Below are 15,446 nucleotides of genomic sequence, written 5' to 3'. Positions count from 1 at the left end.
CTTATACTCTAGTCACCCCAGCACAGTTATACTATATGCACCATAGAGAACAGCTTATACTCTAGTCACCCTAGAACAGGTACACTATATACACCATAGAGAACAAGCTATACTCTAGTCACCCTAGAACAGGTATACTATATACACCATAGAGAACAAGCTATACTCTAGTCACCCCAGAACAGTCATACTATATACACCCTAGAGAACAGCTTATACTCTAGTCACCCTAGAACAGGTATACTATATATACCATAGAGAACAAGCTATACTCTAGTCACCCCAGAACAGTTATACTATATACACCATAGAGAACAGCTTATACTCTAGTCACCCTAGAACAGTCATACTATATACACCATAGAGAACAAGCTATACTCTAGTCACCCTAGAACAGTTATACTATATACACCATAGAGAACAGCTATACTCTATACTCTATATATATACAGACAATAGACACCATCAATGCTATACTTGGTCTTATAGACATTGCTACTATATATTTACAGACAATAGACACTATCGATGCTACACTCCGTCTTATAGACACTGCTACTATATATATACAGACAATAGACACCATCGATGCTATACTTGGTCTTATAGACACTGCTGCTATATATATACAGACAATAGACACCATCAATGCTATACTCGGTCTTATAGACATTGCTACTATATATATACAGACAATAGACACCATCAATGCTACACTCAGTCTTATAGACACTGCTGCTATATATATACAGACAATAGACACCATCAATGCTACACTCGGTCTTATAGACATTGCTACTATATATATACAGACAATAGACACCATCAATGCTATACTTGGTCTTATAGACACTGCTGCTATAGATATTGGTACTGTTATTCACAATGTGATTTTGTTGAAATGCATTGTTTGTTATGTTGTTGAATGTTATTTCTAGGAGGCAGCTGTATCTTGAGCTAAGAATTGTTCTGGTGTTTTTGTTTGTCTCTGTCACATTTTTAGCTGTCACTGTACAGTCTGGACTGGTGGTGATACGACCTGGGGATGACAGTTGTGACAGTTGTATTCCACCTCTAGTCTAATTTGACTCTGTAACAATACAATTAACATAGTTTGTGATTTAATGTCTGTTGTTGTTTCTAATACAGTTTATCTTGACCCCTGACTAGGTCATCATGTACTTATTATAATAAGTAGATTTTTGGTCTGGATATATTTTATGAAACATGCCCCGGCAGTTAGATATGGTGACATTATACACATGGATTAAGGTTAATTTTAGTACAATTTAAGGAAGCTTGGAATAACTTCTTGACAGATAGTCTTAATTAACCTAAAAAGACCTAATTGACCTGTACTTGTTGTTCTTTACATTTAATGCTCTGTGACCTTGATCAGAAGGATACCAGAGAGTTGAACGTCTTTGAACCTTAACGTCTTGTAATTGTCTTTTTGTAATTTTTACACGATGGCCATTCTTGATTTTGGTCAATATTTTGAAGAGTCTTAATGGTCTCGTTGTCCATTAAAACTTGATATTTTATTTTTAGCTCACCTGGCCCGAAGGGCCAAGTGAGCTTATCCCATGGTGCAGCGTCCGTCGTCCGGCTTCCGGCGTCCGTCAACTTTTTCCTTTAAAATGCTACTTGTCCTGAATGGCTCAGAGGATTTTGACCAAATTTGGTCAGGAGCATCATTGGACAAAGGAGACTCAAGTTTGAATAAACGGAGGGTGTGGCCTCTTTGGGGGCAGAGGGGCGGGGCCAAACAGGGGAAGTAGAGGATTTTTTCTCTCCTACTATACAAGTAAAGGGATTTAAACCAAATGCAGTCTGAAGCTTGGTCAGGAGCATCATTGGCCAAACGGTTCTCAGTTTTGTATAAACGGACGGTATAGCCCCCCCTCGGGGCAGAGGGGCGGGGCTAAATAAGGGGAAAAAAGGTAAATCTTTAAAAATGTTCTTCTTCTCAACCAATTGAAGGATTTTGACCAAATTTGTCCTAGAGCATCTTTGGACAAAGGAGACTCAAGTTTGTATAAACGGAGGGTGTGGGCCTTCTGGCGGCATAGGAGCGGGGCCCAATAGGGGAAATAGAGGATTTTTTTTCTCCTACTATACAAGTGAAGGGATTTAAACCAAATGCAGTCTGAAGCATGCTTAGGGAGAAAAGAATCAATTTTGTTTAAACTGAGGTGTGTGGATCCCCCTTCTTTGGGGCAGATTAGTGGGGCCCATTAGGGGAAATAGAGGAAAACATTAAAGATCCTTCTCCTTCTGTACCGTTGAAGGGATTTTAACCTAACCAAACTTGTTTTAGAGAATCTTTGGGCAAAGGGAATTGAATATTTATAAATGGAAGATGCAACTTTGTTACTTGTACTCCTTGGATAAACCTGAATGGTACTCAGCAGGTTTTAAATTGAAATATAAAATACCAGGTGAGCTATTAAGGCCCCTGGGCCTCTTGTTTTATTTCCGTTCTAAAAGGGCTGAACTAAATCAACCTTACTTTTAAAGTGGCAGTAGTGACCAGTAGGGTAAGATAAAGTTAGTTAAATGATTCTAAGTTTTATATGGACACCCCAAAATAATCTTCTTCTTAGGAACTATAAATGCTTGAGCTTTCCTTTCATCAGTAGAAAGGTATGAAGAATAAATGTTATATAATGAAAATGATAACGCTGACTGTTCTGTCCCATATATGAAATTATTTCAACAAAAATGAATAAAATCATCTTTTATAGAAGCAGTTAATTCCCTTCATCATTTGTGGAGATGGGCCCAGCAACAGTTGCCTTCTACAATCCTGTAGTGTATGGGCGGCCGTTTTAGGATAAAATACATAAACTACTTAAGTGCAAACAACCCGAATAAATGTGTTCTTTTTAAAACATTATTTAAAAAATCAAAAGAAGTAAATATGGATAACATTGTAACCACAAGCTGATAGTTTTATGTGACTGTATTTTTTTAAAAACCTAGAAGAGCATTAAAACAAATCGCATATGCACTTTCCTTTTCCCTTTTAATACTTGTATATTATCATTGCATGTAATACATTATTTTCATTTATTTTAACAACTTGATTTATCTTAAACATGAATGCAATAATTAATGTTGTAACGTTTATTTAAAAACCTGTGTTTTTCAAAAATAAAATGCTGTTTACTCAGTAGGTCCAAATAAGCAATATCTAAATTCTACATTTACAGTTTGCTTGTTTGGACCGACTGAAATGCAGGTGACCTCATCTCAATTCGTATTGATACTATATGTTGGGTTGGATTACATAATACAGGTGTAGCTGTCCGCTGTGAAGCCACGCTCAGAGCATTGTTGTAACCCTTGTTTAAATAACTGTTAAACATTATTTCATTTATGTTAAAGATAAATCAAGTTGTTTAAATAAATGAAAATAATGTATTACATGCAATGATAATAAACAAGTATTAAAAGGGAAAAGGAAAGTGCATATGCGATTTGTTTTAATGCTCTTCTAGATTTAAAAAAAATACAGTCGCATAAAACTATCAGCTTATGATAATGTTATCTATATTAACTTATTTCAATTTTTTAAAATAGTGTTTTAAAAAGAAGACCTTTATTTGGTGCTTTTGTGATCAAAATAGAGATTCAGATATTTAAATCTCATTTAAAAGAAACTTAATATCACTCCCTCTCTCTATATATGAAATTAAATAACTAGTAGTTGAATGTTAATTTAGGAGGATTTTTACTTTTTTAGGACTCTATTTATCTTAATAATAATAATATTAATAACTTTATTTACAGAGGGTAACTTATTTAGCAAATATTAGGCTAACCTCTCATTCATTTATCTTCCTGAAGACTGTGGTAGGTTTATGGGTTTACGTCTTATCATCATGTCAACACAAGTTGCCATAACTTTAGTAACCAATCGGCGTGGCTCCGTGAGTTTTATGTAGTTTGCCAAATTAATGCGCTGTCAACCATTATTGCATTTCTGTCGTGAATCCATGCAACATGTTTGCCTTTTATCGTCTGTCCTTTTCCCACATGACAATTCCAATGATAATCTCAGTAACATTCGCGAAAAAGTCTTATTAAACCTACCGGAATCCTCTCAACCTCTGTCGCCATTTTGACATCTGGGGCATGTGCAATACATCGGTAAACGGAACCATCCATTGTGACCAGAGGGATAAGAGGAAATCTTTTGTACTTAAGTGCGAAGGTACAAAATGTAAAAAGATTACTACAAAATGACAAAAAACTTTTTTTTTGCTATGTGCTTTTTGAAAAAGTTTTGCCATTATGTGATTTTTATACGCCTGTCAAATTTGATGGGAGTATTATGGGATGGCGTCATCCGTCCGTCCGTCTGTCCGGCGTAAACTTTTGTTTGTCCGGCAATCTCCTCCTACATTTTTTGGCGGATCTCTTTGAAACTTGGTATACATTATAATCATGATATGAAGTTGTGTTTCTTGAAAAAAAATATTGATTCGACTATTTTTGCAAAAGTTCTTCCCCTTTGTTTATTTCAGTATTTGATTTTTTGTCCAGAGATCTCCTCCTACATTTTTTGATTGATTTCTTTGAAACTTGGTAGGCTTTATAATCATGATATCAAGTTGTGTTTAATGAGTTGGAGACTTATCTTTTGATTACTTGTTTTCCTCAAACTGTTAGAAAATTATAGAAAATCGAACATTCACTTTGTAATGAAAGGTGAGATTTATAGCATGCTAGCTAGCCGCTTTTAAGGTGATGCAAATCTTATTTTAATGCAAGATAGTATAAAAATAGTATATAACACTATTTGGCATTCGACGGGCATATATACTCTTGTTTGCCATTATGTCCAGTTTTTTTTTACTTAGGTGTAAATCTTTTGCACTAGTTTATGTATTTTACCCTTAAACGGCCGCCCATAGTAGTGGAATACAGTAGATCAATTCTTCTCCCCATCACTATTACCACCAGCACCCTCTTCCCAACCTGGTACAACAAACCTGGAATCTTAGCTGCATGTAGATTTATTGCAGTGACTTTCAATTAGGCAGGCTTGACATTTGTTTCTGGTGTATTCTGTATAAAGGTCAGGGTTACAAGGAGCTCCCTTTCTGCTTAGACTGGATATCATGTATTACCACCAAGGCAAGTTTTGTAGGTATTATGTATCCTGTCTTTTGTTATGTTAAGGTTGAAAGGAGCCTGGAGAAAAACAGCTGATCATCAGGTGTTGATCTAGGGTATAACTATTTACTGTCGCAAATTGATAAGGAGTAGTGACTGTTAACCGTCAGATTTGAAATTTAATCAGATGTTAAAGTACTACAGGACAACTCTGCCCCATTACTCTTTATTGTATATCTCCCATCATAGGGTCCCTGGATCAGGGTCATATACTTAACTGAGGGGACAATGGTATTTTAACCATTCTGTGATAGGATCTCATGCCTTTGGGGGAACGACAGTAAAATAACAAGCTGATTTTATTTTGATATGACAGGTTCAGTCATGGGTCTCTGAAATATGAGTTGAGTGTCAACAAAAGTTTCCATAGTAATCTCTTAAGGTAATAGAATTGTGTCAACATTTCTCAGTAGAATTTCTTCAAATTTTGTAGTTATATTGCTTTGAAGTAAAGAAAATTTTCTGCCACAAAAAAAATACAGGTTGTCAGAATTTTAAGGATTTTAAATGGAAATTTATGTAAAAAGGAGTGAATTTTGAAAAATAAATAAACACACATTTGTTTGCAAAATAATGTCACTAAAAATGATACTGACATAGATTAGTATTGCATTAATGTATATCAATTTCATCAATACTGAAATTGTGTAAAATTAATTATCTATAAATGATCAAAAATTGACATTTTATAATAAAACCATATACACAAAGTACATGTAAGAGTTATCGTTCTTGACCAACTTCACAGTTGTGAGATACATGTACATAATGTAGGTAGCCGGTGTCCTGAAGTACAGAAAAATGGACACATGTGACTCATTGATAAAAAAACAACTGAATTAATGCCTGGATTGCTTTGAAATACTTAAATATTGAAAGAACACACTGTTCTGTCAATAATAAGCATTCACTATTTATCACTTTAATATTAAACATTAGATTATGCGGAAATTGTGATACTGTCTCCTCCCTACATTGGATTTTCAACTAGTGAGGTACTTCCTATTTCCGTTTATCAATACACTCCAATGACCTTAAAATGTTTTGATCATTTTGATAATTAAAGCATTTTTTTTCCTTTGAACTTTGATGAGTAAATGATTTAACATGTAGGAATATTGTATGATAATTGTTTAACATGTAGGAATATTTTATGATAATCGTTTAACATGTCTGAATATTGTATGATAATCGTTAAACATGTAGGAATATTTTATGTTTAACATGTAGGAATATTGTGTGATAATCGTTTAACACGTAGGAATATTGTATGATATTTGTTTAACATGTAGGAATATCGTATGATAATTGTTTAACATGGAGGAATATTGTATGATAACTGTTATACATGTAGGAATATTGTATGATAATCGTTTAACATGTAGGAATATTGTATGATAATTGTTTAACATGGAGGAATATTGTATGATAACTGTTAAACATGTAGGAATATTGTATGATAATTGTTTAACATGTCTGAATATTGTATGATAATCGTTTAACACGTAGGAATATTGTATGATAATTGTTTTACATGTAGGAATATTGTATGATAATCGTTTAACATGGAGGAATATTTTATGATAATTGTTTAACATGTCTGAATATTGTATGATAATTGTTTAACACGTAGGAATATTGTATGATAATTGTTTTACATGTAGGAATATTGTATGATAATCGTTTAACATGGAGGAATATTGTATGACAACTGTTAAACATGTAGGAATATTGTATGATAATCGTTTAACATGGAGGAATATTTTATGATAATCGTTTAACATGTATGAATATTGTATGATAATTGTTTAACGTGTAGGAATATTGTATGATAGTCGTTTAACATGTAGGAATATTGTATGATAATCGTTTAACATGGAGGAATATTGTATGACAACTGTTAAACATGTAGGAATATTGTATGATAATTGTTTCACATGTCTGAATATTGTATGATAATCGTTTAACACGTAGGAATATTGTATGATAATTGTTTTACATGTAGGAATATTGTATGATAATCGTTTAACACGTAGGAATATTGTATGATAATTGTTTCACATGTCTGAATATTGTATGATAATCGTTTAACATGTCTGAATATTGTATGATAATCGTTTAACACGTAGGAATATTGTATGATAATTGTTTCACATGTCTGAATATTGTATGATAATTGTTTAACGTGTAGGAATATTGTATGATAATCGTTTAACATGTCAGAATATTGTATGATAATCGTTTAACACGTAGGAATATTGTATGATAATTGTTTCACATGTCTGAATATTGTATGATAATTGTTTAACGTGTAGGAATATTGTATGATAATCGTTTAACACGTAGGAATATTGTATGATAATTGTTTCACATGTCTGAATATTGTATGATAATTGTTTAACGTGTAGGAATATTGTATGATAGTCGTTTAACATGTAGGAATATTGTATGTTAATTGTTTAACGTGTAGGAATATTGTATGATAGTCGTTTAACATGTAGGAATATTGTATGATAATTGGTTAACGTGTAGGAATATTGTATGATAATCGTTTAACATGGAGGAATATTGTATGACAACTGTTAAACATGTAGGAATATTGTATGATAATCGTTTAACATGGAGGAATATTGTATGACAACTGTTAAACATGTAGGAATATTGTATGATAATTGGTTAACGTGTAGGAATATTGTATGATAGTCGTTTAACATGTAGGAATATTGTATGATAATTGTTTCACATGTCTGAATATTGTATGATAATCGTTTAACATGTAGGAATATTGTATGATAATCGTTTAACATGTAGGAATATTTTATGATAATTGTTTAACATGTAGGGATTTTGTATGATAATTGTTTAACTTGGGTACTTTAATGGATGCATTAACTTTAATCTGTAATATGTAATCCACTGTTTAATATTTTAGAAGGAGTTGTTAGAACATGTACTCCATTCAATACAGTACACTGTACACGCTGATATCACAACAGCTCTACGCAATATATCTCACACTATAATGACACTTAATTACCCTCTGTGTGATGTATTAAACTGTGAAAACACATCCATCATAATCCATTGAAGAAGTCTAACACTGTGTTTAGCACACTGCTATATATCAACTCCATGTAAGTCCAAGCCCACAGGAACAAGCAGTGTGTACCAGTGCAGGAGATCAAGAGGTAAAAGAAATACAGGTACTTAAGCTTGTATCTGTTCTGAAATTGGGAAAAGATCAAAACCAGTTCTACAGAAATCTGTCAGGGATTGAGTGTGTTGCTGTCTGTCAGTTAGATGGCCGGAAGTTGTTGTATTGAGATAGATGTGTTTTAACGAAGTTACGTCTAGTATCTTGACTCAAATCCTTTCCATACTATTTATATTAATGTTGATGCATGTCTTTACTTTCTGCTGAAGACAAACAGTATCATGCCATCTAATTTTGTTTGAATTAATGTTTAGCCTAAACCTGATGTTTTCTAAGTTGTGTAACATGTACAGGGACATTGTATCTGACAGTGAAGTGGGTGTTTTCACTGAGGCTTCACAGATTGAGGCATTCTCCTTTAATCTTCTTTCATGTATACTTAATGTTTCAAATGGAGTATGGTATACCATACAGTGGTAAAATTGGTAAAACATATTTAAAAGCAAAATTTAACTGGGCATGAATGGCGTGAACAAGGAAGTTTGTAATATAAAGGCGAGGATGGTGTTATGGAAACATGGGTATAAGGCTCAAATTACTGTTGTTTGTTTCCCCTATATAATTGGGTTTGTTTGTGGCTGTTTTTATGACATGAATGGTTTCTACAGAATCAGCAGTATAAAAACTACCAGGACGATGGATGGGCAGGCTGCCATAGCTATAGCAATGATACTAATACAGTGGCACTTCTTACCTGGCAAAGTTCATCTCAGGTTTTGTAGTATAATATAAACAAATTCAAAACTGCGAGATTTTTAAAACCTTTTTAAGAAATTAAACCAAAAAATTGTTGAAGCACCTGTAAATTCTCAGATTGTATCCTGACATTTTTCAGAAATAAGTGGAAGGAAGACAACCAATTATTTTTGTGGTGTTTGAAATTTTTATGATTTGTGATAAGTTGACAACAGAGTGAAGGTAATTTGTGGTAAGTTGACAACATAGACATTATAAGGGCCTGGTATTATTGTCTCTTGAAGGACGTGTGACTGAATGAGAAACTTAGGTGCTGGTAATGACTATATAATGGTGGAACAGACTTTGAGGAGAAGGCAGTAATTGTTGTGTACATGCACAATACTATTAGGGTTGTACAGAAGTTGAGGAGTTGTACCCGGGAGTTTACTACAGGACCTTACACAATAGAATTGGTTGGTGTTGCTGCTGAGCTCCAACATACATACAGACTTAATTGCTAGATAAATAGGTTATGTTACCATAATAGACTAACTATATTTAGTTTACAGTGGTATTGGGAAAAAGGTGTTTATTTTGACAGATATTGGTAAACTATACTGTTAGACAAATATGCTGTCCTGTTGTTAGTTATTGACATTGCCTGGTATGTGTTGTGACCACTAGATGTTACAGCAGGAAAGGGTCCCCAATGTTTGCTGATAGTTTCATTATTAAGTGGATAAAACCAACAAAAATCTATTTGAGGTGTATGTATATCGTTTACATCATACATCGATGCTTACATAGTGTAGCTAGTGGAAATCTCTGGTGTAGCTGGATTACAGAAACAAAATAAGATCGTAGCAGAAATGGTTTTGATGTGCTGAATATGATGGTGTACGTTCTAAAGGTTCCAATAGTATAACAGAACATGGTAACAGTGAGGACTGACAGGTTTCTGGAGGTTCACACAGCAAATACAACTGATATATATTTATTGTAAGACAGATTTTACATTCTAAGGAAAGTCATATTACAGTGACCTTACACAATAACGAAGTATAAGAAGGGATCAATTTGCACTCTAAAATACTTCATTTTCATGGGGAGATTGTTTTTCATTATTTTTCAAGGTGATCTTTGTCCACAAATATGTATATGTTGTATAAGATTTTGTAACCAGTGTAATTGGATGAAGATGGAAGTCCTGCTGTGTACAGTGTGTTTTATAGATACATAATGAAATCAAATTACTGATTGCACTAGACTTTTTTTTTAAGTTTGGGTTCTAATAAGTTCATTAAATTAGTTACACAAAGGAATATTGATATATTATTGTTTCCAAAATTATTGGGACCACTGCATTTAATTTGCTTCACATTTATTTATTTATTTCATGTTAAATTACAGTATTTAGATTCCATAGATAAATAAAGTAAAAGCATTTATGACTAAAAAATATAAGTTAAATAGACCTGTTTTTCATAATATTTTACCTATGAAATATATGTTTATCTTAAAAAAATCAAATGTTTAAAACAAGTTTCCGCAAATTCATGTCCCAAGAAAATTAGAGTGATATAATGGAAAACCACAGTATAGAGTGAAAATATGTAATTTTACAGGGGTACGTGGTATCATTGTTGTATAACGATGTAAATTTTGTTGATATTATAAATAAAGCCAGTTTTACATACTGGTATTATTGTATTAGATTTGTAATGTGCTTCAGCCTACATCCTGGTTTAATAACTATAGAATTCTATTACTCTGTATCAAAATGTACTCCCACACATTATTTAGTTCTAAAGACATGTCTGAACTAAGTATTTAGCTGATGTATCCTTAGCTTCAGCTGGTATGTATACCCATACACACTTTGTAGAATTTTGATTGCCAATTAGTGTGGTTATTACTGTTATCTTCAGGTAAATAAATCAAACCTGCCTGGTTATAATGTTATAAGAGCTGCAGTCTCTATAGCTAGTGCCTCACTAAATCTTTAAACCTCACATGTGATTATCAAATATATTTGTGTTGTACTTTAAATCAAATTATCTTGATGTACCATATCAGTTACTGTATTAGCCAAGATGTTTACTGTACTTCAAGTAACCCTGTACCAGATCACCAGTAATGGTAGCCAAGATGTTTACTGTACTTCAAGTCACCCTTGTACCAGATCACCAGTAATGGTAGCCAAGATGGTAGCCAAGATGTTTACTGTACTACAAGTCACCCTTGTACCAGATCACCAGTAATGGTAGCCAAGATGTTTACTGTACTTCAAGTCAGCCTTGTACCAGATCACCAATAATGGTAGCCAAGATGTTTACTTTACTTCAAGTCACCCTTGTACCAGATCACCAGTAATTGTAGCCAAGATGTTTACTGTACTTCAAGTCACCCTTGTACCAGATCATCAGTAATGGTAGCCAAGATGGTTACTGTACTTCAAGTCACCCTTGTACCATATCACCAGTAATGGTAGCCCAGATGTTTACCGTACTTCAAGTCGCCCTTGTACCAGATCACCAGGAATGGTAGCCAAGATGTTTAATGTACTTCAAGTCACCCTTGTACTAGATAACCAGTAATGGTAGCCTAGATGTTTACTGTACTTCAAGTCGCCCTTGTACCAGATCACCAGGAATGGTAGCCAAAATGTTTACTGTACTTAAAGTCACCCTTGTACTAGATAACCAGTAATGGTAGCCTAGATGTTTACTGTACTTCAAGTCGCCCTTGTACCAGATCACCATTAATGGTAGCCAAGATGTTTACTTTACTTCAAGTCACCCTTGTACCATATCACCAGTAATGGTAGCCAAAATGTTTACTGTACTTCAAGTCACCCTTGTACTAGATCACCAGTAATGGTAGCCAAGATGTTTACCGTACTTCAAGTCACCCTTGTACCAGATCACCAGTAATGGTAGCCAAAATGTTTACTGTACTTCAAGTCACCCTTGTACCAGATCACCAGTAATTGTAGCCAAGGTGTTTACTGTACTTCTAGTCACCCTTGTACCAGATCACCAGTAATGGTAGCCAAGATGGTAGCCAAGATGTTTACTGTACTTCAAGTCACCCTTGTACCAGATCACCAATAATGGTAGCCAAGATGCTCACTGTACTTCAAGTCACACTTGTACCAGATCACCAATAATGGTAGCCAAGATGTTTACTGTACTTCAAGTCACCCTTGTACCAGATCACCAGTAATAGTAGCCAAGATGTTTACTCTACTTCAAGTCACCCTTGTACCAGATCACCAGTAATGGAAGCCAAGATGTTTACTGTACCCCAAGTCACCCTTGTACCAGATCACCAATAATGGTAGCCAAGATGTTCACTGTACTTCAAGTCACACTTGTACCAGATCACCAATAATGGTAGCCAAGATGTTTACTGTACCCCAAGTCATCCTTGTACCAGATGACAAGCCCACAGGTATCCAGCTAGTGTGCTCACTGGAGGCTAAAGCAATTTTATAATTACCTAAGGATCCTTTTAACATGGTCAATAGATGGTTAATTGAAGTAACTACTGTAGGATTAACATAACAAACACTTATTACTGCTAATAATATGAAAAGGCAAAGCCTTAAAAGAGTGTAGCCTTGTTGGTCTCTGATATTTACTGATTCAGAATACGTACTGCATCAAAATGAAATTTTCAGATAAGATAAAATTTATTTAAAGTCGGCAAGTTGAGGAATAACAATAAAACACAAGCTCTAATGAGATTAAGACCGACATAACAATGGGTAGACCGGGGCAAGTTCGGCCATTTTTATTTAAGTCCGTTGTGGGAAGTATGGTAACGCATCCGTTTTTGAACATTATTTAACTTTTCCTGTCGGAAGATCGGATGGCCGAACGAGCCCCGCCATAGGTCAAGTTCGGACAGGCATTTTGGTAAATTTGGCCCTCATTGGAATCAGCTTAATTATGACGTCATAAAGCATGCAACTTCAGAAAATTTCGTAACTAGAAGCGAGATCAAGATTTTCTTTCTACCCTCTAAAAAGTAATTTTCTCCTGTTTAGTAATTTTACATTTGAGTTTTCCTTGTCTTTTTTTTCCGTGTGAATGCCCAGCCAACTAAACTGCTAAGATCCTTAAAGTTGTTAATATTAGCTCAAAAACAAAAATATCAGGGTTGGCCGAACTTGCACCAGTCTCCCATATGTAGATTTTTTGTATCATTGATGATTGATAAAAATGTATTCACAATATAATTTTTGCATCAATGACGCCATTTTCTTACAGTCAAAGCTAAAGTAGATATTTGTTCTTGTGCGTTACGTATATGTTAAAAGATTTTCCGGTTATTTTTCATCCTTCCAGAAATAACCGAGTGACATCATAGTATGATAATCTCTGATAATGCTCTTATTGTTAACATTGAAGCTAAGGACAACAGATCACAACGTTAGGGATTGTGTGGCTAAAATAATGAAAGTAAAGACGTACATGTAATTGCAACTCAAAACTTGGTAAAATAATTATATATTATGCCAAAAATGAGTTGCAGTGCGTGTAGTTTGTGATGGGTGTTACTAGGAACCAGACAGGTGGAGATTGATATTGGTCTAAACTACTGTTGAAACAGAATAACGACCTACAAACAAACCATGCAAGAACAGTTCTATGACAACATGTCAAAACTCCCATAATAGGTTACTGTGTATCAGTTTCAAGTCATTATATTCATGCATTCACTTCATTAACGTACTGATAACCATTATACATTGTATATGAATATAGACATATACTATATCTTTATCACTGCTAGGTTATGGAGTGATTGTTTAATATGATACCTGGGTTGCTATCAGTGAGTGGAACACGCACTCGTTGAATATTTATAAATGAATGCCACAGTTTGAAGTCCAAGTCATAACGTATGAAACACTCATACCTGCCAAGTGACCCAATTTCGTCGGGTTACTACCGGGATTTTAGTCCTCCCCCCGGTTTTATAACTTTACCGGCCGGGTTACGATTTTGACCCAGATTTCGTCCATTTCACCCGTTTTAGCCTGAAATCTTTTCGTATATTGAAAGTTACCAAAGTCGCTCGGAATTCTCTAGGCTTTTCCATCCTTTCTCACCAACAGGTAATTTGTGAGTTGATTATATACATACTAGAACTGTTTTTACAAATGTTTATATCAAGACCGTTGTTACTTAACTTCCCGACAAGTAATTAATTAGTGAGGTGTTTTAACGAATAATTGAGTTGTTTTTACAATTGTATTTACGTAGAATAGATTGTGTTTTGAAGGTAACATTATGTCTTCTGAAAGGAAGAAGTCGTTATCGGGACTTGCAGGTTCTAAAACACGAAATGGTAAAAGAAAAGAAAATTGTGCACATATCAAATGTCGTAGGAAAATGAGTTATAATGGATAAAGTCTGGCAGTTGCACTCTTTGCAAATCGCATATTTCAGTTGGATCTGGTGCAAAAAACGACGTTACTTAGACATTCAAAACATGCATAGGCGTTTGATAATTTGTGTAGAATGTACCTTTTACATCATTAAAATATTACAGTTTTAATTTAATATCTGCTTTTCTGATATTTGTCGCGAAAAAAGACGTCGCACACTAATTGACCCTCTTTTATTTTCAGAAGAGGGTCATCACCCTCTTTCAGTATATCCGGGGTTGGCAGGTATGATTACACTAAGCACGTTTCAAGGACATGTTGTTCATCCAGAGGTGTGTGTTTAACGATAAGATATCATGGTTGTTGTCGATGAAGAGAGCGCACCCAGAATTTTAGTGGATTGCTAGAAAAACTAATGTGCAACTGATAACTAAAATTCGCCCTAAAATACATCCTATATTAGAACGCTAACATAAAATCTTTAGCAACAACGTACTGTTAGGATGCGGTGTATTTTTCGTCTATTAATTATTGTTATTAATGTTCATTTTAGATTTCAGAACGTGATAAAGTTTCTGGTGATCATTCTTCAATAACTTATTTGACAAGATGAGGTTTTTCCAATGAGGGATTGGCGCGCATTCTTTAAAGGATATTCTGATGTTTTTCCGGTTATTGGCTGCGCGATTTCGTTTTAACATGAACAGTTTACGTATGCATCCATGTTTTCAGGATGTTATTGGAGTAGAGTGACTCAGATTTGCTAAATATGGGCAACAATATATATATGGATTCAAGAAGTGGTCATATACTTTAAATCTTATTAAGATGGCTTTTTCTGCGTGATGATTGTAATTATTTGTCTTTTTTATTCCAATGTGTATGGAAAATTTAATCTTAGAAAGACGCTATGAACCAAAAAAATGATGAACGTTCTTTTCATTACATTGATTACATAGACATGATACATGG

General features: G+C 34.2%; 1 protein-coding gene across 10 annotated transcripts in view; it reads left to right on the top strand.

The window, feature by feature from the left end:
• LOC110457414 (sodium bicarbonate transporter-like protein 11) overlaps positions 1–15,446 on the top strand; it is a 101,281-nt gene that overhangs the window by 35,409 nt on the left and 50,426 nt on the right. Inside the window, exon 1 of one of the 10 annotated variants that reach the window (XM_021508687.1) lies at positions 8,315–8,372. The exons of 7 other annotated variants lie outside the window; for them this stretch is intronic. The gene's annotated coding sequence lies outside the window, so the exon portion shown is untranslated. Of the gene's footprint in view, positions 1–8,314; positions 8,388–10,915; positions 10,935–15,446 lie in introns of those variants that run through there. 2 more of the 10 variants (XM_021508686.1, XM_021508691.1) reach the window with 2 other exon arrangements.

This window comes from Mizuhopecten yessoensis, unplaced genomic scaffold (assembly GCF_002113885.1).
Source record: "Mizuhopecten yessoensis strain PY_sf001 unplaced genomic scaffold, ASM211388v2 scaffold9133, whole genome shotgun sequence".
Lineage (NCBI taxonomy): Eukaryota > Metazoa > Mollusca > Bivalvia > Pectinida > Pectinidae > Mizuhopecten > Mizuhopecten yessoensis.
Note: the sequence above shows the minus strand (reverse complement) of the source record. Positions and strands in the feature narration are given on the sequence as shown.